The sequence below is a fragment of the Panthera pardus genome, unplaced genomic scaffold (assembly GCF_024362965.1).
Source record: "Panthera pardus isolate Hobbes unplaced genomic scaffold, ASM2436296v1 HiC_scaffold_13, whole genome shotgun sequence".
NCBI classification, from domain to species: domain Eukaryota; kingdom Metazoa; phylum Chordata; class Mammalia; order Carnivora; family Felidae; genus Panthera; species Panthera pardus.
The window spans coordinates 1,171,331-1,195,468 of record NW_026526688.1 but is presented as its reverse complement, the minus strand read 5'-3'; the positions used below and the strand labels follow the sequence as shown (position 1 = coordinate 1,195,468).

Genomic DNA, 24,138 nt, shown 5'->3' with positions numbered 1-24,138 from the left:
TCATTCCCGCAGCTGACCATAAACTGGGAACTGTAGAGCACAGGACAAACGAGGACACACGCTGCCCCCCGCCCCTTGCCACCACCCTCCTGGGATTTACTCCGAAATTGAAAGACAGATGTGTGTCAGGAGTGGCTTCCTGAGACCCACAGAGAATGTGATCTTACTGCAGAACAAGCCGGAGGGACAGAACATCTGCGGAAATTTAGCACAGACACAGACTCCATGACTGTTCACCTTCCCTTGAAGGTACGCAAGAGTCTGAAACCAGAGGCACACCTAAGACAAAGAAGAAAGTGGTTTCCTTAAAAATCCCAGAGTCCTGGCACTAAAGCAGACTGCAAGGAATCCTCTAGAACAGCTCTGCCTTTAATTCAATAACCCACTGTTAAATATGCGACTGTCTCCTGTTTCTGGAGATTTCTACACAGGCAAGTCCACGTGTAATGCTGTGTGCGGAGGGCTCTGGCGTTCAATCACCTACAATGTCGAGACGATGATTTCTTATTCTGAACCAAAAGCCCCCCTGCTGCCTCTTAAATTCACCACGGACACCCCTCCTAACCTACTAAGAAGGCCACTTAACACTCACATTAGAGCTGGCAGGCGGATGTATTCAAGGATAAGCCTTTTTATCCAGAATTTAACTCCAAATTTAACTTGAAGGCCGTGGAGTTATATTTTCTTCCCAGTGTTTGAAAAACACTATTTCCAATCGATAGTGCAGTACAAATACAACATGCTCAGTTATGATGCTCAAAATTCAGCATGGGTACTGCAAAGTGGGAACATGAAATTCAAAGGGGCGCACTTCTCGGGCTGAAACAGACAAGTCCCTGTGGCCCAAGTATTTCTATTTTCCAGGAAAGCCTAATCTATTGAAATGGCCTCTGGACACTAACTGTATAATGGGATTTGAGTTTTATAAAAGGCAGAATTGACAACTAACGAAAAGCAAAGTTCTGGATGTGCGCGTCGCATGGCCCTTCTCCACCAGCCCTGCTGGGCTTCCACAGTCCCATCCTCACGAGACAGCGAACCACATGCCTCAAAGGTCCCTTTCACCTTCAATCAGAAAGATGCATGTGCAGGAGTTACAAAAGCAGATCAGATGCTGATTATTTTTAGACAGTCTACACTCTGTGTAGCGAGGAATAAACCATGAGCAAAAAACCCACTACAGCAGCAGGAATACACCTCTGATTCTAGGAACAGAGAAAGGGATCAGTGGAAAGTGAGTCCTAGGTTGGGAGACACAATTCCGCACTGGGGAAACATGGAAAGTTCCGTATGGAGGATGGGACATTTGGGCCAAAGCCACTGAGACCTGAACAGGCAGGTCCAGGGACAGGGGCCAAGGTGGAGCCCTGACAGGGTGAGTGTGCAGGGAACAGCCAGTGTGTAACAGTGAACAGGAAAACCGAGGAGGAGAGTGGATTTGCGAGGGTCGCGAGGACACTTGAGCCAGGAAATATGGACTTGTTCCAGGACCAGAAGGGACCCAGTGATGACTAAGTCCAACAGTGAGGACGGGGCCAGCGCGGAGGCAAGAACAGCACAGAAGTCAGGCTCAGTGCAGGGCCGGGGACAGTGCAAGGGGTCAGCATGAAGGTCTGGGTCAACACAAAGGTCATGGCCAGCATCAGGGTCAGCACAAGGATCACAGTCAGCACGAGGGCCAGGGCCAGCACAAGGGGTCAGCACAAAAGTCAGGTTCGGCATGGGGGCGGGGACAGCGCAGGGGGTCAGCACAGAGATCAGGGTCAGTGTGAGGGTTGGGGCCAGCACAGGGGTTGACATCAGGCGTCCGAGTTACAAGGCAGATTTGGGAGGCAGGAAGCAAAGCGCCAGCCACGGCTGTGGCTGGAGTGGAAGGCGCAGTACAAAGCAGACAGCCTGTGGCACCCGCCTCATCCCTTCCTGGGGGACAGGCAGTGAGGAGGCATCTGGGCTCAGCCACACACAGAGCTGGGCTGGCTAATGGCTCCAGAACGGCACTGGTTCTTCCAGGTCCATGGTCACACTACACTGTGACACTACAGTGTGCCCTCCAGCACACTGTCCCCAAGCCCCGGAAAATGACCCAAGGCCAGCACAGAGCTGGGGCCGCAAGAGCTGGGGCACAGGTTCTCACGGGACCACCTTCTGAGGAGCCTCCTGTGGGCCATCCTCTAATTCCCACGGTGTCTCCCGCCTCTCTCACCTCCTCACACCCTGCAGACTACTTAGCGCCCTGCCGTAGCCCTACCTTTTCTTTGACGCCTTCCCTACCTCTTCCGATCCCACGCATTTCTCCTTGCTCTGAACTGTCCATGTTGGAAATGACAACAGCGGGTCTGGCCTCCACTCGCGGTTGCCAGCGTCTTAGTCTCCAGCCTCCGCCTCTTAGGGGACAGCGTCAGCGCTTCGGGGTCAGCGCTGCTCCCACCCAGATATTACAGCGGTTGGAGAGCCTCAGACACCAATCTGCAGTCACAGGTTCACAGAGAGGCTTTCGTGAGCTGTGAGCTCGCATAACAGCTAACGTCATCCTCGCCTGGACCCCAGAGCGCAGCACAGAGCTGGGCACGTGTGAGGGCTGGAAAAAACACGTGGACAGGTCAACCCCCACGCGGTCAGCACCTCACAACCAACGCAGAGAAGGAGGTGAAGAAAACACGGCCCCAGAGTGGCCATCCCCCAGACACTGTCCCAGAGCGAGAAGGAATCACGGACACTGTCCTGCTGCGATCAGGTCACTGGCTAACCGCAGCTTCCGCCAAGGGATCCTGATTCAGAACAGAGGCAGACATCCCTCCCCTAAACCCATTTACACAACGCTGTGCTCAGCAAGGCCCGTCGTCCACGGCAGCTCCTCTGAAATCATCCGTCACTGACATGACGTGCGAGGTCAGTGCGTCCTTCAGCATTTCGCAAACGCTACCACTCACGTCCTTAATTTAACGTGTGCGTATTCTCCAGTGTTTACACCCCTTCCTAATTCAGGGAAGAGGTGCATCCTGCAGGGATGAGACCCCAATATGCCTCAGTTTCTCTTCACAAAGGAGATAACATACATCTAGAAATCAAGACTGTAAGATCCACTCTTAAATTCCTCCAACTGCTTCCTCTTAGAGATGCTTTCTGCTACATTATTTTCCCAAACAGCTTCGTTAATTCAATAAAGATATGTTAATAGTAATTGCTGTTTAATGGCTGCTTCCTGAGGGTCAGAACTATGCATAGTCACAACCAAGCATGTGCCCAGAGTTGTGGGAAGGGAGGAAGAAATGTCCAGGAGAGGTGGTGACAATGTCACATCAGTAACAGTTTATTTAGGTAAAGTCAAGGGTCTGTGGGGGGAAGAGCTGGCAGGGAAAGGCTTCAGGAGAGTCACAGTCGTGACCCAGCTTCTCAGGCACATCATGGTTCAGGCAGGTGACACGAAGACAGGAGGTCACCCAGGAAGAGAGACAGGAGGAGCAAAGCAGGGAGGGGGAGGCAGCAGACAGGAGGAGTGGGCAAGGGTCTGCACCACGTGGCAGAAGAAGGAAACAGGCCTGCCTAGGAGAGGCAGGACCCCTCACTTCCAACTTCTTGACAAAGATCATCTGCCCCAAGGCACAACCCACTGCGAGAAAACACACGTGCTTTCACGCACGCCTAGAGGAGTGCACACAGATGTGCATACCCAGACTTCGCATATGCACACACACACACATGCACGCCTACATGCGTACCTACCCACGTGTGCATGCACATGTCTGCGTGGATGCACAAACATGCACACACGCACACAAGTGTGTACACATCTCCGTGCAAGCACACCCACACACATGACCACGAACATGCATATGCACACCCACATGCCCACATGCATGCATTCGTATACATGGGCAGACTTGTTTTGGCACACATATACACATGTGCACACATGCCCATGCACACCTGCATACGTACGTGCACCCACCTGCAGCCGTGCACACACACACACACAGTTTCTCTACTGTAGACACCGAGCATCTTGTCATGTCATCTCAATCTCAAGCAGCAGGACGGTGTTCCTCCCCCTGGCCGGGAAGGTGAGGTCTGCTCCCAGCAGATGCTGCTGCTGTCCATGTGAGCAGCTACGTGGGTCCTTCGTGGCAGCTTCATGGTTGTGTACAGCTGTGGGACCTCCGCGAGCAGTTCCCAGGTCCAGCTGATTCCCCTTCCAGAGTCAGCACTGAGCTGATATCAGAGGGTTTCCTAAGTGTCTCCAACATACCACCTTATCATCTTTAAAGAAGCAGTGTCCTGAACACCTTTCACACACACTTCAACAACTCAGGCACTTTTTAAACGCAACACAACACTCCTCACGGGGTTGGGGCCTCTGCAGCGTCTCCTGTCTGAGAGTAACGTAATGAGATCCTCAGAAGGTCAAGCTGGCCGCACTGGGGCAGGAGATTAGTGCGGGCAGACACAAAGAACAGGCTGAGGTGGTTTCCCTGAAGAGTGGACCTGCTTTAAGAGCTTCAGAAACATCACCCAGAAGTGTGATTTTCCCAGTGTGCTTCTTCTGTGTAACCACAGTGCTAATTAAGGCAAGCAGAAATGCTTACCCAATTACTGTAATTACAACATTAATTCACAATGCTTAAGTGCTTTTAATAATCCAAAGTGAGTTCACAGTTAATATCAACTATTTGGTATGCATCATTAGCAAAATGCATTTTTGCAAAATATGCCTTGTCACCACGTTGGCTGTGTCAGGTACACAGAGCCAGCCCCAAACATAATGGGAAGTAAGCTGAATTTGAGAATTTCCTACCTATCTTCCAGCTCTCACCTCGGCCAATGGCAGATTTCCTCTATTCTGGAGCTTCTAGTCCCAAACGCCCAGGACCTTCCTGCTGCTCATGAACTATTTAAACACTCCCGCTACCACATGAGCCTTCTCTCCGGCGCTCCCCCCCCCCCCGCCCCGCCCTGCCCCAGACATCCACCTGACCCTTCTCCACACCCTTGTTTGGCACCCCCTGGACCTCCAGCATGGTGCGGCCACACCCCCTGAGCACAGAGTGAAAGCAACAGGTGCATCTCCAGGGAAGGGACCTGAGAAGTGGGTCCAGGATGAAGGGGACACTGAGAGAAGGTGTTGGTGTCAGCTCCCCAGAGAAACTGTTTTCAACGGCAGGACCAGCTCGCCTGAAGGAAGGCGATACACAGTGCTGGGCTGTGGACGGGTGCCTCTCCCTGTAGGGCTCCTCCAGGAATCCCAATCCCAGCACACTCACCTGGAATCTGAGGTCAGAGCACACCACCAACCCAAGATTCTTAGCAAAGCGTCCGGGGGAAGCCAATCAGGAACATGCATCTTCATCATTGATGGAAACCAGTACCTGCCATTTGTTCAGCGTGGGGCACACACTACCAGGAGCCCTGAGTATGGCGTGGGGACAGCACCGAGAGACCCCGTCTGGAAAGTTTCAGAACTAGCAGACAAGATTCTGACTGAAATAACCACATGGAGACAGAACAGGGCCCCCGGGAGAATCCCAAAGGCAAGCACCACAAACGTGGGTGGGCATCTGGAGACCCAGAGTCTCGGACACAGCTGGCGGGGGCACAGACACATGAGACCACCATGCAGGACACTGGCAAACTTCCTGAAGAGTCACACCTACATCTGTGGTCCGGGAACCACCCGAGAGAAATGAAAACATATGTCCACCAAAACACGCCTTACCCACGAGAGCCAAACACTGTTCATGACCCAGGAGTCCTTCCACAGAAGAACGAACAGACAGAAGTGTGGGATGTGCATATTCGTACAAGGGAACACCAACCCAGCAATCATGGGAAACAAAGTACTTATATGTGCGACAACAGGAATAAACCTCACACGTTCAGACACAGTGGAAGTCTCCAAGCACAGGAAACTACAGAAGACCGGACTCCAGTTTGTTTCCAAGAACACATGCAACTATTCCACGAGAGAGAGGTCAGGAGTCGCCTCTGGGGTGGGTAGGGGACTTCCCAGAAACAGCACAAAGGTTTCTGGGATCTTTTGTCCACTGTGGGGTGATGGGGACACCATTACCTGCACCTGTTGAAACTCACTGACTGTAACAGTTAATGCCTGTCCATTTTATTGTATGTAAGTTATTGTTATTCCTCCATACAAACGTACGTAAAAAAGAGGAATACTGGATGCCCAGACGGAAGCAAATTTAAGTTCAAGACAGCATCTGCAGACAGAGTTCCTGGCAGTTAGGAAGGCTTCACAGGCAAAGGGATCCCTGACCTGTGCTGTGAAATGGTAAGTAGGTATTTGCCATCAAAAACACTGTGGTCAGGAGGGAATATTTCATATCAGGCGGCTTCAGGGGAAAGGAGGCTGGAGAGAGATGATGGGTCCACAGAGAGTAGGCATCCGAGAGGCTGGAAGGGGGCTGAGCATGGGCAGGGGGCAGGCCAAGGAGGCTGTGCTGTCCTACTGGAGGCTGGGAGCCTCCCGGTGAAGGATTTTAAATAGGAGACATCACAATGGGACCTGTACTGTGAGGCAGTAACGAGAGGTCAGGCCAGCTCAGAGGACAGGAGAACAGTCCTCTTAGACTGGAACAGCCACCAGGGAAAACCGGCCAGAGTCTGAAGTCAGGCAGCAGCTCTGGGCATGAAGAATCCAAGGAAGAGACTGCTCCTTCCACATTTCGTCCTCCCCAGACCCCAGACATCATGTTAAAGATTTCTTAAAGAACACCAGAAGCCAAGACAGAGTCCCATCAGTGGTACAGAAATCTTAAGGATTTCCTGAAACTCAGAGGTCAACAGGGACAGAGGGGAGGCCACGATAAAATCCCTCCCAGGAGTGGCCAAGGCGGCAGCAAAGACCCTGGGACGCGAACCAGGAAGCACGGAGTCCAGAGACCAGGAGGGTGCCAGGCAAGCACAGCCCATCCTCATTGTTGGGGTCTGTGTGCGTGCATTCACCTACTTGCCACGGCTCATCCATACCCCACAAGTCAATACACACATCGGGGCTGTTTGCAGAGTGACAAACAACATGGTCCTCAACGCACTCGACTGCAGCTCAGGTCAAAGAAGACCCGCCCTGCCTCTGTTCCAACTCCTGGGCTGTAAGCACATCTGTTCATGGCATTTTTCGCATGTATCTCTACTGGTGGTCTCACTGCTCAGAATGCCCCCAGGCCAAGTGCCAGACTGCTGCCCAGTGCTCCTAAGGTCAAGAAGGCTGCAAAGTGCCTCACAGAGATAACGTGTGTTAGGGAAGCTCTGTTCAGGTGTGAGTTCCATGGAAACGAATCGGTCACGTGCAGTAAGTGACAGGTCTTTAAACACACACACAGACAGGAGGAGGCTGTGTACTGACTGGTTGATGAACATGTTGTAGCCAAAGGCTCACAGGCACCTGACGTGGTGCTTCTCTGGGAGCAGTGGTTCAACGTTCACAGACGCTGAGGTCCAGGGGCCTCACAGAGCCCAGGACCGCGAATAACGAGAACCAACTGCGGTGAGACGTTTAAACGAGAAAATGCACTGGGGGTTTCTAAAGCGTGGCCGTTCCCCTCCCACGGGTGCTATGCTAGGTCACAGGCGGTGCCAGAGAACCTGAGACAGGAGGCAGTGGAGCGGCCCCACTAGCCAACGTCACCCAAGGCAGGGGAAAGAGCCACACCACACCACAAGTCACCGGCACAACATGTACCCTCTCTCAAATCACTACAAATGAATTCTCGTGATTAGAAGCAACTGCGCCTGCCATCAGGCCAGCTGGACTTCGGAAACAAGGACAGACAGATAACTAGAATCGTCCCGCTGGGGAAGAAGGGCACCCAACTCAACCAACAGAAAAAGTCACAGAGAAGCAGCCTGCATACAGAAGCATGGTCGTGAGAAGTACCGGGAAACGCTGGCCTGGAAAAGAACTGCGTGGAGATGCACACTAACTGTCATGAAACAGAACGGGCTGAGCATGCGCGTGATCACGGAGGAGCAAGCCAGTGGCTGTAAGACCCCGTTGAGGATTCTACTAGAAAACTGCACAAAATGCAAGGACGGGACAAAGGTTAAAAGACATCGAGAACTATTCCGGGGAGCTCAAGTGTTTCCAATGCGACCTTCGGAAGAAAAACCAGAGAGAACGCAGAGGAAAAAAGAAAGAATAAAAATTCCCCAAAATAAAGGAAAAGCAGCAGCTTGAGCTCGGTGGAGCCCACTGAGCACCCAGCGGCAAGAACAGGAAAGCAGGCCACAGCAGGAGGAAAAGCTCACGGGGGCACCCATGTGCGGAACCGGGTGGGGGCGGGGAGGAAACCTGACCTACGAGTCAGGCCTGCGGTCAACAGGACTCCGCTGGTGACGCTACGTACGTGTCAGTGGTTTCCAAGGAGAGTGGTTACAGATTTTGATTCCAATGCTCAGTAAAATTAGATTTTATGTGGGAATAAACATATTTTTAGTCACCAAGGACTCTAAAAGCTTTCCCACTCACAGATGTGAACAAAGAGACTGTTTAGAAGAGACAACAGCAAAGGGAAAATGAATAAAAGCTGAGGAGGAGACATGGCAGAGGAGCCCGTGTGGCAACAGGGGACACACAGCCAACGGACCCACCACATACAGCCGGGACACATCTGCATGGCCGATGCGGCGGGGGCGGGGAGGAGGGGTGGCCTGGGGGGATCAACCGCGTCCCAGATCCTCGACTGGGACTCTGACAGAAAGGTGCGTGTCACACGTGTTCGATGTGAAGACACGCTGCCTTGTGCAGGGAAACGCAAAGATCTCAATAAAATATTAGCACACTGAGCCCCGCAGCACGTCACAAGACGACACTCCAACTGGGAAATGGATGAATGGTTCAGTATGAGAATAGTTACTACCTCGTTCCAAACGTATTGAAGACGAGACCTCTTCATACAGATGCTGGCTAAGCGCTTGATTAACCTCAACACCATCCCTCATTTCTTATATAATGTGAACATTAAGATTAAAGGGGAATTTATTTCTTTCGTAAAAGATTGTTTACCTTAAGTCCACTAGTGATTATCTTGGTAATTAACACCATGCTACCTGTCCTAAGCCATGCAATAAGACAAAAAAAGGGGGGGGGGGGGATATGGAAAGGAAAAATAAAATTTTTATTTATTACAATTACAATTTATCCACTTAGAAGACCCAGGTTGACACCAAATTAGCAACCCTTCAATAAGGAAACAATACAACAGCACAATTTAAAAACTTGCAAAAGAATATGAAAATGTGACTTATTTATTAAATGATACCAACGCATCCTACAAAGAAAAACTTCCTATATGCAACCTCCCTAGTCGTCTTGGAAATTTAATGAGAACGATGGTACAATGACTCCATCAGAGTGCTAAAATCTGAGTTGGTAAATGATGTCTGTCAAAGTCATACATGAATACTCACTGACTCAGCAATTCCACATGATGAGCAATTGCGTATATTCAAAAAGACGAGTATGCAACAAAGATTATCACAGCAATGCTTGCTCTAGGAAGAAAACCACCTAACCTGTGTGCGCAACAACAGGGGAACGGTTACCCAGACGACGACGCATCCACTGTGAAACATGGGACACACGCAATACAGTGAACTAAGCAACTGAGCAACACGGTAACTATGCAATTCCTGACCCCAAACTGGAGTCTCCGCAAAAGGGAGACACGACATAAAACACACTACCGGGTCAACAGACAAAATCGAGAGTATGGAAGGTACAAGAGATAAACACATTGCATCGGTGTTAGGTTCACGGGTGATGAAGCACTGGGCCTAGGGAATGAACGCCCACGTTCATAGGAATACGCACAGCAGAACACAGAGGTGAAGAGCACAGGCCCATGCAAGGTGCTCCATGTGGGTCATGGGAACGTACCGTGTGCACATGTGTGCAAAGGGGGAGGGAGTGCAAGTGTGAGCTCAGGTGATAAAACAAACAGGGTGAAACAGCAACGATGGGTGAATATACACACGACTTTTCTTTTCTTGAAACTTGCCAAAAGTCTGAAGTTATTCCCAAAAAGGTTGTTTTTAAAAGAAATGCAGATTTTTATACACATACATTAAAATACAAAGATCTATTTGGCTCATTCAGTGAAAAAACTAGCTGCAGAACTCTTTGTAGCCTGATCTCAATTATGTTAGAAATGTACACAGGGGCACTTGAGTATATATTCACGATAAACACATTTATCCATATAAATGCACAGAAACACCAAAGTCTCATACACAGGTATAGCCAGGGAGGATAAGGATTTTGAGGGTTAAAATTCTGCATTCAACTATGAATTATCTGCAACATTCTAAATCTTTTAAAAACACGTTTCTTGTTTACATTGTTTTTACTTGGGTATACCAGCAGGAAGGGAGGACAGGCCAACATTTCCAGGGAAAGTCATCAATCTCGAATTCTCCGAGCTTCTCAGTATGGGGAATCAGCGGGCAGTCCCACAAGTCATGGGAAGCATCCGTCACTCAGAAAACATGACAAAATACCAGCAGTGGTTACATGTGGGTGGTGGGGTTACAATCCATCACTACCTTCTTCGTTTTGCTTTTCAGTACTCCTCAAGCTTTCTACAATGTGCTTGTTATTATCCTCAAACTTGGGAAAATTATATAAATAATGTTTACTTTACATATTTAAAAACCCAGTGTTAACGATAACGTGGAATGGTTAGAGAATGTGTGTCCAATGACAGGGAAGAAGTGGGGAAAGTCACTGTTTTGTTTCCCAGACGGAAACAGAGACATGGGGAAAGAAACAGCTTCCTGCCAGCGCTGACCGAATGTATTTCCTTGCAACAGAAAGGCCCTTCTCAGTTTGGTGTGGGGATGACCCATGCACAGCTCCTCAGTGGAAAACGAGGAGCAGCTCTATGTGACTCTGTCTGCAGACCATGATCTGCGACCACGCTGGACCACGCACCTGGAACGCCCTCATTCTAGAGAGACCCACGACCGCACCCGTGGGCCACATCTGCAGGCACTGGACCACTCACCCGGGACATGCTCATTCTAGAGAGACCCACAGCAACATTCACGGGCCACATCTGCAGCCACATGACCACCCACATCCAGGCAGGGTCTGAGTCCGGTTCACCTTTCACGCCACAGAACAACTTACTCCCAAAGGGCTGGAATGCAGCAGTGACAATGTGTATCTGATCAATGACGTGGTCTGTCCCACTCTGGGGGATATCTAAAACGCCACCAGTGTGTTCCTGAAAACACAGTGAGAACTACCCTCTTGAAGATGTAACCTTCTGCCACCGAAAGCCAGCTTCTGCGTGAGAGACTGTTCAGAGAATAAAAGGCAAACTACAGATGGGGACTCTCTGCAGTTACGTATCTGACAAGGTTTTATGTGTCCAGGACATATAAAGAACTCCGGAAGCTCACCAGGAAGAAAGCAAACCTCCCACGCTTGAAATGTGGGGAAAAACTAGAACAGTCGCTTCACCCAGGAAGATAAATGGGAGAAGAAGGTCTGTGTGCACCTGCTCTGCTTTAACAGACCAGGGCCCTGTGTCACTGGTCCACAGACACAGAACTGACCGTGCTCATTCCCTGAGGCTCACAAGCGTTTCACAGTGAAGCCACACTGAAAACAGGAAAACTAGGGGAGGGGCACCTGGGGGGCTCAGGCGGTGGATCGACCAACTTTGGCTCAGGTCGTGACCTCACAGTTCATGAGCTCGAGCCCCACAGTGGACTCTGTGCTGACAGTGCAGAGCCTAGTTGGGATCCTCTCTCTCTCTCAAAGAAAATAAATAAACTTTAAAAGAAAAAAATAAAGGGGTGTCTGGGTGGCTCAGTTGGTTGAGCATCTGACTTTGGCTCAGGTTACGATCTCACAGTTCACGGGTTCAAGTCCCGCGTTGGGCTCTGTGCTGACAGCTCAGAGCCTGGAGCCTGCTTCGGATTCTGTGTCTCCCTCTCTCTGTCCCTCCCCTGCTCATGCTCTGTTTCTCTCAAAATAAATAAACATCAAAAAAATTTTTTAAAGGCTTCTTATTGAAATACTGCTAGAAGTAAAGGAAGGATGCCTGATTCGAGGATAATATAGCTTCTGCTCCCTGGTGGCACCTTCAGGTCTCGCTGTGCGCTCATGCACTCCGTGCCGTCGGAGCCTTGTCCTCGGCTGAGATACTTCACCTGGTAACATCGGGTTTATCAAAGGTGTAGGTGACATGTACGCAACCTGAATCTCCTCCATAAGACACAAGTGTGCCCGCGAGTCCCCACACAACACTATCGGGAACAGTGTGGGACCAGCAAACCGGACCCAAGGGGCTGGGACACCACTCACCTGAAGACTGGCCCCCAACACCCCAGAAACAGCCATTTCTCTACAGGACAACAACAAAAGCTGCCATGGGAAAGATGTAGAGCTGGATTCGAGAACTGGGGTGGCGGTGGGGGGGGGGGGGGACACAAAAACCTCAGATCTGCCCAAGTACAAGTACAATGCACTTCATCACCAGTGACCGCGCTTCTAACCAGACGTCACCCTACTGATAGAGATGTAGTCACTGTGAAGTACGTGGCGTGACGTCTAATACGATCCATTTATACAGAGGGGCAGGCAGACCCTGACATCATCTCCTCGAACGAACATGTCACTCCGTACGCACCATCCAAAATTCTGAACCAGCACATTTCTGGGTTTCGAGGTGATGATCTCTGGTTTCACCAGAGCTGAGTGGCTATGGCACCCAATCGGGCTGATTTCGGTCAGTAAGACTCAAAGCAGACAGCCCCCTCCTCACCTCACGAGGCCCCCTAGCTTCACAAGCTGCCCGGGGTGCCCAGGGAGCCACTGCAAACCCAGGCTTCGCGTGCAGACCCCACCCTGGCACGTTGGCCCCGAGGATGTTCTTGTGAAAACCTGCTCCTGTGGCAGAAATTCTCATGCAGGCTGTCAGCCCCGTCTTGGTCGGCCTGGGCTCCTATGACCAATTTCTCACTGCTCTGGAGGCTGGGGCCCAAGATCCCAGGGCTGGGGAAGGCCTCTTCCTGGCGTGCCAATGGCTGCCTGCTGGCTGTACCTGCCTCTTCCTACAAAAGCACTGATCCCATTGTGGGGCCCAAACCTCATGACCTCATCTAACCTTAATTATGACCCAATGGCACCATCTCCAAATTCTATCTAGCTGGGGTTAGGGTTAGAATTTTGTAGGAAAACAAACATTTGATCCATAGTGAGTCCCCTGATAAAATCATCTACAATATTAAGGACAGAGCCATCTGGCAAGACAGGGCCTAGGGCACAGAGCAGCCAGGTGGGGCCGACCCACGGAGGAACACAGGCCGATCGGACCCCACACTGCGCCGGCTCCCAGCTCCTGCAAACCAGCCCCTGGTGCCAGGTTCACCCAAATGAGGGGATTCGAAGCAGGTGGAGCAGTGTCTGTGAGCAATTCCCACCCTGAATCTGAGCTGGTTCCAGCTGAACGGGCACTTAACGACCCGCCCCACTCTGCCTTCGAATAAGCACAAACCTGAAGAAAGGGTTTTGGTTTTTCCTTCTTTTTTTTTTTTTCAATTTTTTTTAATGTTTATTTATATCTGAGACAGAGAGAGACAGAGCATGAGGGAGGGAGGGAGGGACAGAGAGAGAGGGAGACACAGAATCAGAAGCAGGCTCCAGGCTCTGAGCTGTCAGCACAGAGCCCAATGCAGGACTCGAACTCATGGACCACAAGATCATGACCTGAGCCGAAGTCGGACACTCAACCGACTAAGCCACCCAGGCGCCCCGAGGGGGTGTTATCTTTGAAAGAGAGAGAAGAAAAAGAATTTGTCTTTCTTTCTTAAAAACTACAAGTGTGTTGTCTTACAGCTCTGAAGGTCCCAAGTGGAAAATCAGTCCCACCGGACTACAGTGCCTGTGGGGCTGGCTCCTCCCGGAGGCTACAAGGAGAAATATTTTCAGGACTCTTCCTCAGCTTGACGTGGGCACAGCTCATTAGTGGTTGGTGACGGGCACTTGCACGGGGTTCCTACCAGTCTCAGAACGTAACTACCGCCACGGCACAGAAGGAAAGAAGACACACGCACCCATCAGGACTCTGGTGTGCTCACGGATCCTGCAGAGATCTGAACACAGGCAATGCAGAAGACAGTTTATCTAAAATCTTCAAAGGAAGAACCCACTCGTACAGACGGGGTAAAAACTCTATCAGGCAGGAACAGAAAGCAGCAAGTGAGATGTGATTTGTGGAAAAAAAAAAAAAAACGTGAGCCAATGAAATCAAAGAACCTGTTTATCTAAAATAATATCCAAGTTCTATAGCTCCTTTGATAACAAGAAAAAAGGAACAGAAAGAAAGGAAAGGAAAAAACTAAAGAGAAAGGCACTGTTTATGCTTATGATCTGACAAAGAGATCCCCAAAACATGCTGTCCACCCTCTGCTGCAGGCAGCTCCGGGGCAGAGGTGGGGGGACAGGGCTGCATGCACACCTTCCGGTCACTGGCTCTCCCTGATGAAGCCGTTTCTCACTGGCCTCACAGAGACGGTGTTGAGAAAATTAAGATGAGTTTTATGATTTTTTTCAACATCAATTTTTTAAGAGCATAAGCTAAGCAATCATCCACTTGAAATGAGCTGATCCCACGGAAATGCTCTTTCTCACGCATTTCTGATGCCTCGATGTCAACCCACAGCTGCTCCTCAGAACCCCTCGTGCGGTCTGTGCAGTAACACCCCCGTTTTCTGAGAATTGGTGGTTTGTGTGTGTCTCCCTTTCATGAATGGCACACACATCCGGGATCACATCCACCTCGCAGGGCCTTAGTGTCAGGTCAATGTGCCTGGAAAGCGCCCCACGTGTGCAGCTGCCGTAAGGTACATCCACATCTGGGCTGGAAGACAAAGCTTTGGACCCTGTCACAGTTTCCAAATCCTATGCTAACCCTTCTACAGTTCTTTCAAGAATCACAGCGTGGGGTTCAGCCCAGGAAAATACACCCACGAGCAACGGCACGCTGGTGACTCAGCTCAGAAGGTGGGGGGCTTGATCCACGGCACCTAACGCAGTCCACACTCCACCCAGCCAGACGACTGTGCACAGCCAACGTGAAATCATGGAACGTGAGATCTTGGAACCTGAAATCATGGACTGTGAGATCCTGGAACGTGAAATCCTGGAAGGTGAAATCACGGAACACACAAGCAGGAAGACCAGCCTGGCTGCCTCCCTGGAGCTCGGGGGAAGAGACCCCATGCCACTCAGCCCACCTGACAGCACAGTGAAGGCGACAGGCTGCAATAAGCGAGACAGAGATCTACGAGAGAAACAACACCCCGCCACCGAGCGAGGGAGAGCCACGCGTCTCTCACGCAGGCGTGGCCGAAGCTGGGGAAGGAGGGAGGCAGCGAGCTCACTGCACGGCCGGCGGTGCAGGCGCACTTTGCAGACAAGCAAAGCGGACCCGCTGCCTGCAAAAGCTCCGGCTCCAAGCCGCATCATTCCTCGGTTGGGTCAGTCTTCGCTGAGCCAGGAAAGGCAGCGAAGCCCATGCAGAAAGGGGAACGTAGCAGGAAAAGACCCGAGGTGAGTGCAGGAGGGGTCTGGGCAGCGGGACAACGGGGGAGGGCCCACCTGGCACAGAAAGAGAGCGCATCTGCCTTTCAGCTGAGGAACACCGAGACCACGCGGGGCCCCGAAGACGGCACACAGGACCCACATTGAACAAACACACTCGGCCTCCCTTCGTCTCCTTGGTACGTCACGTTCCCCAAATAAAGTACGTTGTACGCGGGCGGTCAGCTGTACCCTCCCCACGCCGGGTGTCACAGTGCCGTAATCAGAGATGCAAAGTGGACAGACGGCTCTGGCCCCCAGAGATATTCATCCACCCGTCTCCCATAGAGCTCAAGATGGCCGTCGCACGTACGTGTACTCGTACGCGCGGCGAGACCACCATCACACGTACACGTGGCAGGACGACCATCACACGTGCATGTACGCGCGGCGGGACAACGACCACACACACGTACATGCAGCAGAACGACCATCACACGTACACGTGCAAGACGACCATCACACACGTATACATAGGCGCGGCGGGACAACCATCACACACATACACGTACGCACGTGGGACGACCATTACACACGTACACGGATGCACGGCGGGACGACCGTCAATACACATACATGTAAGCACGGCAGGACGACCATCACACGTATGCGCGGCGGAATGATGCACCTACCCCTGGCAGGACGACTATTATACGGTACACCCATGTGCAGTAAGGCGACCATTATATACGTACACCCATGTGCAGTGACACCTTGAATCTTTGTCTATAAGTCTAGTGGCACATGACATAATATCTTGTATAATTTACATGGAAATTTTGAGATAAAACTTTTACATCATCCCCCTCACATGTATCAACAGGAATATAAACGCCACACCAATTGTACGCCAACCATCATCCATCGGAAAACATATGAACAAGTTCATCTTAAAGGCTTAAAATATTACATTTTGCATTTTTGTCCTTAAATTCTTATTTCCATTCTACCTTCCCCCACAGAATTGTATCCTACTGTAAAGCATGTTTAGGTTTAAAAGACTTCTCTCTTGGGGCACCCGGGCAGCTCCATCAGTTAAGCATCCAACTCTTGATTTTGGCTCAGGTCATGATCTCATGGTTCATGGGTTCAAGCCCCTCATTGGGCTCTGCGCTGACAGCTCAGAGCCTGCTTGGAATTCTCTCCCTCCCTCTCCCTCTGCCCCTCCCTCATGCTCTCTAGCTCTCTCACAATAGATAAATAAAGCTTTTAAAAATAAATAAATACAAGATTTCTTTCTTGGGTGCCTGGGTGGCTCAGTTGGTTAAGCATCCAACTCTTGCTCTCAGCTCAGGTTATGATCTCAAGGTAGTGAGTTCAAGTCATGCTGGGCTCTGTGCTAGGTGTAAAGGGTGCTTAAAAAAAAAAGACTTCTGTGTGTACACACACACACATTCATGTGCTTATATACTTGTATGTACGTAAAATCATAAATGTAATTTTTAATTTTCTGTGGTATAGATTCTAAATGATTAAAAATTCTATTTGACCAAATTATCATTACTCTTAGAGGTACATAACGGAGCCTAAAATATAAATACACTAAAATTTTTGTTAAGTATTAAATATTAAAATTCAATTGGAAATACATCTTTTAGTGAGATGGATAGAGATTTTTCACAATCCTTAACATGTCCATGGGTTAATATTACTTGCTAGTGAAGAAGACAGCTGAGTGCCAATGACCTTTTACTGCTATAAGCACTGAGAAACTTAGATTACATTTTAAGTGGATGATGAAGTAGCATCTTGTTATGGCAACAACTCTCAACTGTTTTACCTCCTTCAGAAAGCAGTATCTGTCACCAAAAAGTATTAATTGTCTTATTTCAGTTGTGTTGAAAGCAAGAAATTGGCAACCAAAAATTTTAGCTATTCATTACAGCCATCAACTTCCTCAACAGCAAGTCCCACACAAGTACTGCCCTTTTCTCTTCGAGCCGCTTCTCACCTGTGCAATGCACCTCGGGAAGACTCACGATGGGGCCGCATATGCACACATGCATTTTATAAAGTGAAGGAAGGGGGGCAGGAGAACAGAGGGGAAAGATGTAAAAACACAACTCAGACACTTTCTCGGAATAATATGTCTTAGGTGGGGCGCTCAGTAGGTTAAGTGTCCAACTTCAGCTCAGGTCATGATCTCACAGTCCGTGAGTTCAAGCCCCGTATCGGGCTCTGTGCCCACAGCTCACAGCCTGGAGCCTGCTTCGGATTCTGTGTCTCCTTCTCTCTCTGCCCCTCCCCTGCTCACACTATCTCTCAAAAATAAAATAAAAACATTAAAAAGAAAAGAATAACATGCCTTAGGAAAAAGCACACATGAAACCTAAGATCAGGGAATTAATCTCCTAAAAACTATCTTGTATCACATACTCCAGAAATGGTCTTGATGCTCTAGAAGAGTAAGCACTGTGCTTTGAAGATTCATATTTAGATAAAGCAATAAAACAGAGTCCCTGTCATATTCAAGATATCAAGAAACTGTATCTCTTTTGTACCCAGCTTTTTAAACTCAGAAAATGACCATATTCTCCCATGTCCACAAGATCATGACATTACTTTCAAAATTTAAAAACAAAGACTAAACCAAGATAGAGAAAGGAAACATCAACACACATTTTAATTCCTTTACCAGTGTTCTCTCTGAAACGAGGGCTCAAGGGCATAGTGTGGAGACAAACCATATTCTACGCTGCCTCTGAACAACTGAAAGTGCTGGATTATAACAATCCTCACGGCCGCTGCAGAAGCACATTGATTAATATTTGGGGTATTTCAGGAGGAAGTTATAGAAAACATCTGCAAGCAAGCAGTGTTAGGACCCGCCTCCGTCAAAGGATTCTGTCACTGTTAAATTATGTCCTAGAAAAAGCGGACTCTTAGTCCACAGTCACTCCAGCGAACTGTGTGCAGCTTCACTTAATCATGGAAAACCGGAGAACCTCCCCGATTGTTACAGGCATCACGCTGTGCTCACGCTACTCTCTGGAATAAGGTAGCGGAGCCCATCACAATCTCTGTCGCTGAAGCATGCACTGGGATGTCTGGGGCGCGCACCTCATCTCTGGTCATCTGAGAGCTGACCTCACAGTGAAAGCTAGAGAGGCTCCAGAGTGTCCTTGAGGAGGACTATATCCAAGACATATTCTTAAAAGAGTCAAGGGAAGCATGTGACTGGCAGACAATAAATCCTCATGAGTTAATACACTGTAAGCAGCACAAATAAGTCAGAAGCCATGGGCTAAGAAAAACAGTTGAGAAAATTAGTGCCCCAGAGGAGCTCAATTACCTGGGGATAGAAGCCACAACTTCAGGGGCTCCTGGATGGCTCAGTTGGTTAACTTTCTGACTCTTGATATTGGCTCGGGTCATGATCTCAAGGTTGTGTGAATAAGCCCCGCATCAGAATCCCTGCTTGCGATTCTCCCTCCTCTTTCTCTGATCCTCCCCCACTCGTGTGTGTGTGTGTGTGTGTGTGTGTGTGTGTGTGCGCACGCGCGCGCACTAGCTCGCTCTCTCTCTCTCAAAATAAATAAACATTAAAAAAAGGAACCACAACTTCAGTGTGCTGACATGTATTGAAGTTTCCATAATAATTTAACCCAAATTTCTCAATTCTATCAAGAATTAAACTGTTTTATTGGGCATTAAAATTAAGTGGTGCAAGGAGATTAAGAACTAAGGATGCTTAGCTTTAAAATATTAATTCACATGAAATAACACAAAGTCTCTTAAATTACAGTATTTAGGTATCCATACATAATTGAAAGCCTGATGAGACAGAATATTTATGATTTGTCATCAGTTTCAGAGACAGTGTGGGACTTGCACAGTTTCAAAGGAGAATCTAAGCTAAGTCTATCCATGTATCAGCACTTATTACAAGTTATTTATGGTATTCCACAGAAATGAGCAGAAACCAGTGTATCCCATCTTTTGAATGACAGTGACATTATCTCCTAAATGCATTCAACTTTTTAACAAAAGAAACAAAAATTACAGCACAAAATTTGGGTTAAGTAATTGTTGCTGCAGAGAACCCTAACACATCAAGAAGAAAGGTCTAGTTCCCATAGCAACAATCACACAAGTCTTTAGACCAATTCCATACCTACCATTCTGTGGCTCTAGAAAGGAATTTAATTCCTTACCATGTCATTGAAGTGTTCAGCCAAAACACTGTGTCCCATTGAATTCCTTTTTCCCTTTTGTGCTAACGATCTTAGAACCCATTAGCACCTTCATTTTCTGTCATTCACAGTATCAATGTGGTACTTTGGCAACACTCCATTTTTAAGAGGGCTGTAAACACTAAAAATATTAATTACAGAACTTAATCACTGTTGTAGTGAGTCTCAAATGTTTTCATATCTTCATTCATTGTTTGCATTCTTAAGCTATTTAACACACACACACACACACACACACACACACACACACACACACAAAATCCCTGAGGTAATATTAATTATTTTCTTGGATGTTCTTTACTCTCCTGTATCATTCAAACCGGTTTATTACCTAGACCCAAGAAATAATTACAAAATATGTTAACAGCATTTAAACAATGGAGAAAATATAAGCAAAAATTCTGAACACAGAATTTTAATATCTAATTAATTTAATGCATTTATAAATTTGACACTATTAGGTGTACTGTGCCCAGCAATATATTACTTATTAATAATAAAGTATTACTACAAAAAAAAGACTAGTAGAAATCCTTAACAGATACATGATTTACTTTTATTTAAATAAGGACTGCACAATAAGAAAAGTTTAAAAAATTGTGCATGCATTCATTCTTATGGGCTGAAACAAGGCTAAAAAAATGTTTTAAAAATCACGAGTCACTACACAGCTGCATGGAGAGAACTCTAATTTCTCCCCAAAGGCGAGTTTCCTCACACAAAGTTTAATACCAGTGAACTGACCTTGGTATACGCTGGGGGTCTCCTCTGCTACAGGAGCGACGCCTTCTGGGTCTGAGAACAAGGTGTGATATTGTGACAGAATAAGAAATACTTGCTTCCCAGCACCAGAGCTCCCAGATCCTTTGGGATTCCTGACTGATGGGGCGAGAGGGGCATCTGTTGTTATGCCTACAAACCCCTTTCAACCGCACCAGAGTTTATGCTACGGAGATGACCAGTTGCAGGGAGGCTCAGGCTGCCAGAGAAACCTACCAGGGGACTAGAGACTGGGAACATTCAGCTCCACCCCCACTTCAGAGGATGAGAGGGGGAGGTGGGGATCCAGCCCACAACCAATGGCTACTGATTTAATCACAACATAAACCCTCCAGAAAAACCCTAACAGAACCTCCGGGAAAACTGCCACCTAAGGGGTTTGGAGAGCTTTGTGGCTGGTACACACACAGTGCTAGGCGAAAGTGCGCCCACCGGGAGAGGGTGTGGCAGCTCTCCCTCCACCCTCCTTGCCCCTGCGTCCCCTCCACCTGGGGGCTCCTGAGCTGTAGCCTTTATAATAAACCACAAAGGTAAGTGCCTTCTTGATTTCAGTGAGCCGTTGCAGCAAACTGTGGAGGGTCCTGGGAACCCGAATTTGTAGCGGGTCACTCAGGAGTACAGGGGACAATGTGGGGGGGGAGGGGAGGACCCTATGGGCTGAGCCCTCAACCTGAGGGCCTGTGCTAACCCCAGCAGCTGGTGTCAGAACTGGACTGAACCGGAGGACATCCACTGCGTGTCCAGAAACTTGGGGGAAGTGCCTGGTGCTGGAAACCCCTGCATATTTGGTGTCAGAAATGCTGTCGGAGACAAACAAGGACACAGAGGAAGAAAAGTAACCGCGGTAGAAACATCTCTGGCTGCTAGTGAAGGTTTGCAGACGGTTGTACGGCCCAGGATGGCAGAGGTAAGATTCTGGAAACCAATGACCACAATCACAACCGGCTCGTTAAAACAGCAGATCTATCAAAATACATAATGTGTATTCACCTTCACCCATTATATCCGGAGATATTCATGGCTGTGCTGCTGCAACACCAACGAACCAGAAACTCCCTGAACAGTGTGTGTTAACAGCCAAAGAAAGCAGTGCCTTGCACGGTCTGGACTCTCGTACTGTGCAGCCACTAAAAGGAGAAAGAAGATCCACGTGTACATACGTAGAAACCCCGGCCACGTATATGGAAAAGTGAGCGAAGTTACTCGCAGGACACATAATCTCATCTACGTTGCAAAAGCCATTTGTGGGTAAGGAACCAGGTCCAGAACTGCTTCCCAGTACGGTCCCCAGTAACCCCGTGCTTCCTGGGCCGCTGGGGTGAGCTTAGTCCAAATGAGACGGGATGCAGTGGAAATCGTGTCGGATTTTACAGCCTCAGGAGAAAAGAACATGTAAGATACTTTAATGATTTTATAAGAATTCTAAAATATTTTAAATATACTGTCTTAAATAGGCTGTTCAACATAATTTCACCTGTTTACTTTTACTTGTTTCACTGTGAGTACTGGTGAATTTAAAATCAAGTATGTGCCTCCCCTCCTATTTCTGTGGGACACTGCTGGATAAAGGAAACTACCCCTGGATTGGACGGGACTGACTTGGGTGCACTAGGTGGGGGGATTCTCATTTTTTATATACCTGTGTACAGGAAATGTAAACCAGTCCCCTAACTTTTAAACAACATGACTTTTAAAAGAAAAAAAAAAAAGGCTTTTGAAGATAAATCTGTTTCCGCCAATGCTAGGACAGGTCCACGGAGGCAGCCAAAGCTGTCAGCTGACAAGGTCAGCAGTGGGGGCAGGTGATGCTGGTGTTACCATCACCACCACCTAAACTACACCGATTAGAGGAGTACTGAACACCTCTGAATTCAGGACTGGGAGAGACCCCTATCGTCCACATGTTTGCATGGGAAGCAATTAAACGGCAAACACCCAGTGACAGCCAGCAAAACCATTTTAAACTCTCCTACTATGGGCACCAGGCCTTGAGACAAACTGTGAGGGTTTCCCAAAGTGTTCTCTGCTCAAAAGGGAGACCAGCATAGTGGTCCTAGGAAAGTGATTTTGATCCAGGTATTAGCAGAGACTCTCCGTTCCCTTTATGAGAAGCATTTGCCAAACATGTGCATTACAGAGTTATACCTTCGAGTTTGGAGTATTTGCACGACAGTCTTCGGAGGCATGGTCAAGGAAATATGGCCAGAAAAGGAGAAATACACATGACGAAGTCTTTAGGTTATTTGGAAACTTAAGGGATTTTGCCATAGCTAATCAATGCTGCCACGGACGCAGGAGGAGGGAGTGACCAGCCCCTCCATCGAAAATGAATGAAGGGCTGGAGCAGGACAAGAGCCAGGGCAGAGGGCAAAGCCTGGTGCTCCCAACTACACTTGTATAATCTCCTGTGCTGGGTTCACATCATAATGCTTCCCCGATAACATCTATCAACTTTGTTCAAAGCCCCAAAGCAAACAGACCATCTGTAGGTAAGATGTTTTAACAGTCCTCACTTAGGAATGCCACACAAAATACTGACTCAACTTCCATTTGGGCATGAGAGAGCCCTTGTACAATTATTCATATAAATTGTTGTGCTTTCTTACAGAGAATCGTTTCCAAATCACATTAGGCTTGTGAGTCAAATGTTATGTTCCACGATGGGCAAGAGAAATTAAGTCCTTATCAAACCATATGACAGCTGAGCCCAGTAACCACAAGCTGCCCCACCCATTAACTGCTCTGATGGCACGTATGTTCACGAAGCACACACAATTTGGCGAACTTGTCAAAAATGTCAGCGTTCGCCAACTTGGCCAGTGAAAGGACTTCCACGTGGAGAAGGTCCTCACAGTCAAAACGGAGACAGAGGTAGAGGCCCAGAACATTTTCAGAGTCCACGGAAATTGCTAATGAAGCACCCAGGGCACTACAAAATCAGCCGAGGAGAGCACAGGGTGTTACTGGTGCGGCACCACGAAATCGGAGAACACAGGCCTTCCCGTGGTCTCAACGTGCAGCTTCCATAAGGAGAAAAGCCTTTTGGTCACCAGTCAGAAAACCTGCAGTTGTGGACAAATTGCCACTGTATGGGCTGTAATTAAATCAATCAGATGTGTGACCTACTTCTCCAGGTGAGGAGGCAAAGGTCACTGTGCAGGAGCAGCTGTTCAACAGCCAACTGTATCTTTCCTGTCCCTGTGCTGAGAGATTCACCGTTTCCACGTGAGTGCTAGACAGCTCAGCATTAACTCCCTGACTCCAGACAAATCGTGAACAACCCTGTGCTGGGGAAATTAATTTGAATAAATTGGAATAAAGTATGTTTCTTGTTTACAATTACACACAAAATGGGGAAGATCTCGAAGGTACCAGCAGGAAAAGGATACACAAATATCATTCACACCTGCAAATGTTTGCCTTGGTGGTTTGCTAGTGTAGACACGGAGGACACTCTCAGCGTGTGGAGCGGCGTTCGTGACTCAGCGTCGCGCACACACCTGCTGCTGTGGAAGCCCCCTTGACTTCAGCCACATTCCATTATGAGGCTTCCCCATGTCC

The 24,138-nt window shown here is 48.5% G+C and overlaps 1 protein-coding gene and 1 long non-coding RNA gene across 6 annotated transcripts in view; one reads left to right on the top strand and one right to left on the bottom strand.

Moving 5' to 3' along the window:
* Positions 1-24,138, bottom strand: part of DLGAP2 (DLG associated protein 2) — a 786,545-nt gene that overhangs the window by 702,760 nt on the left and 59,647 nt on the right. The window lies entirely within an intron of this gene.
* Positions 15,205-15,782, top strand: LOC109254233 (uncharacterized). Its single transcript, XR_002074701.2, has 2 exons — positions 15,205-15,574; positions 15,656-15,782. It is a non-coding gene; the product is annotated as an uncharacterized LOC109254233 (long non-coding RNA).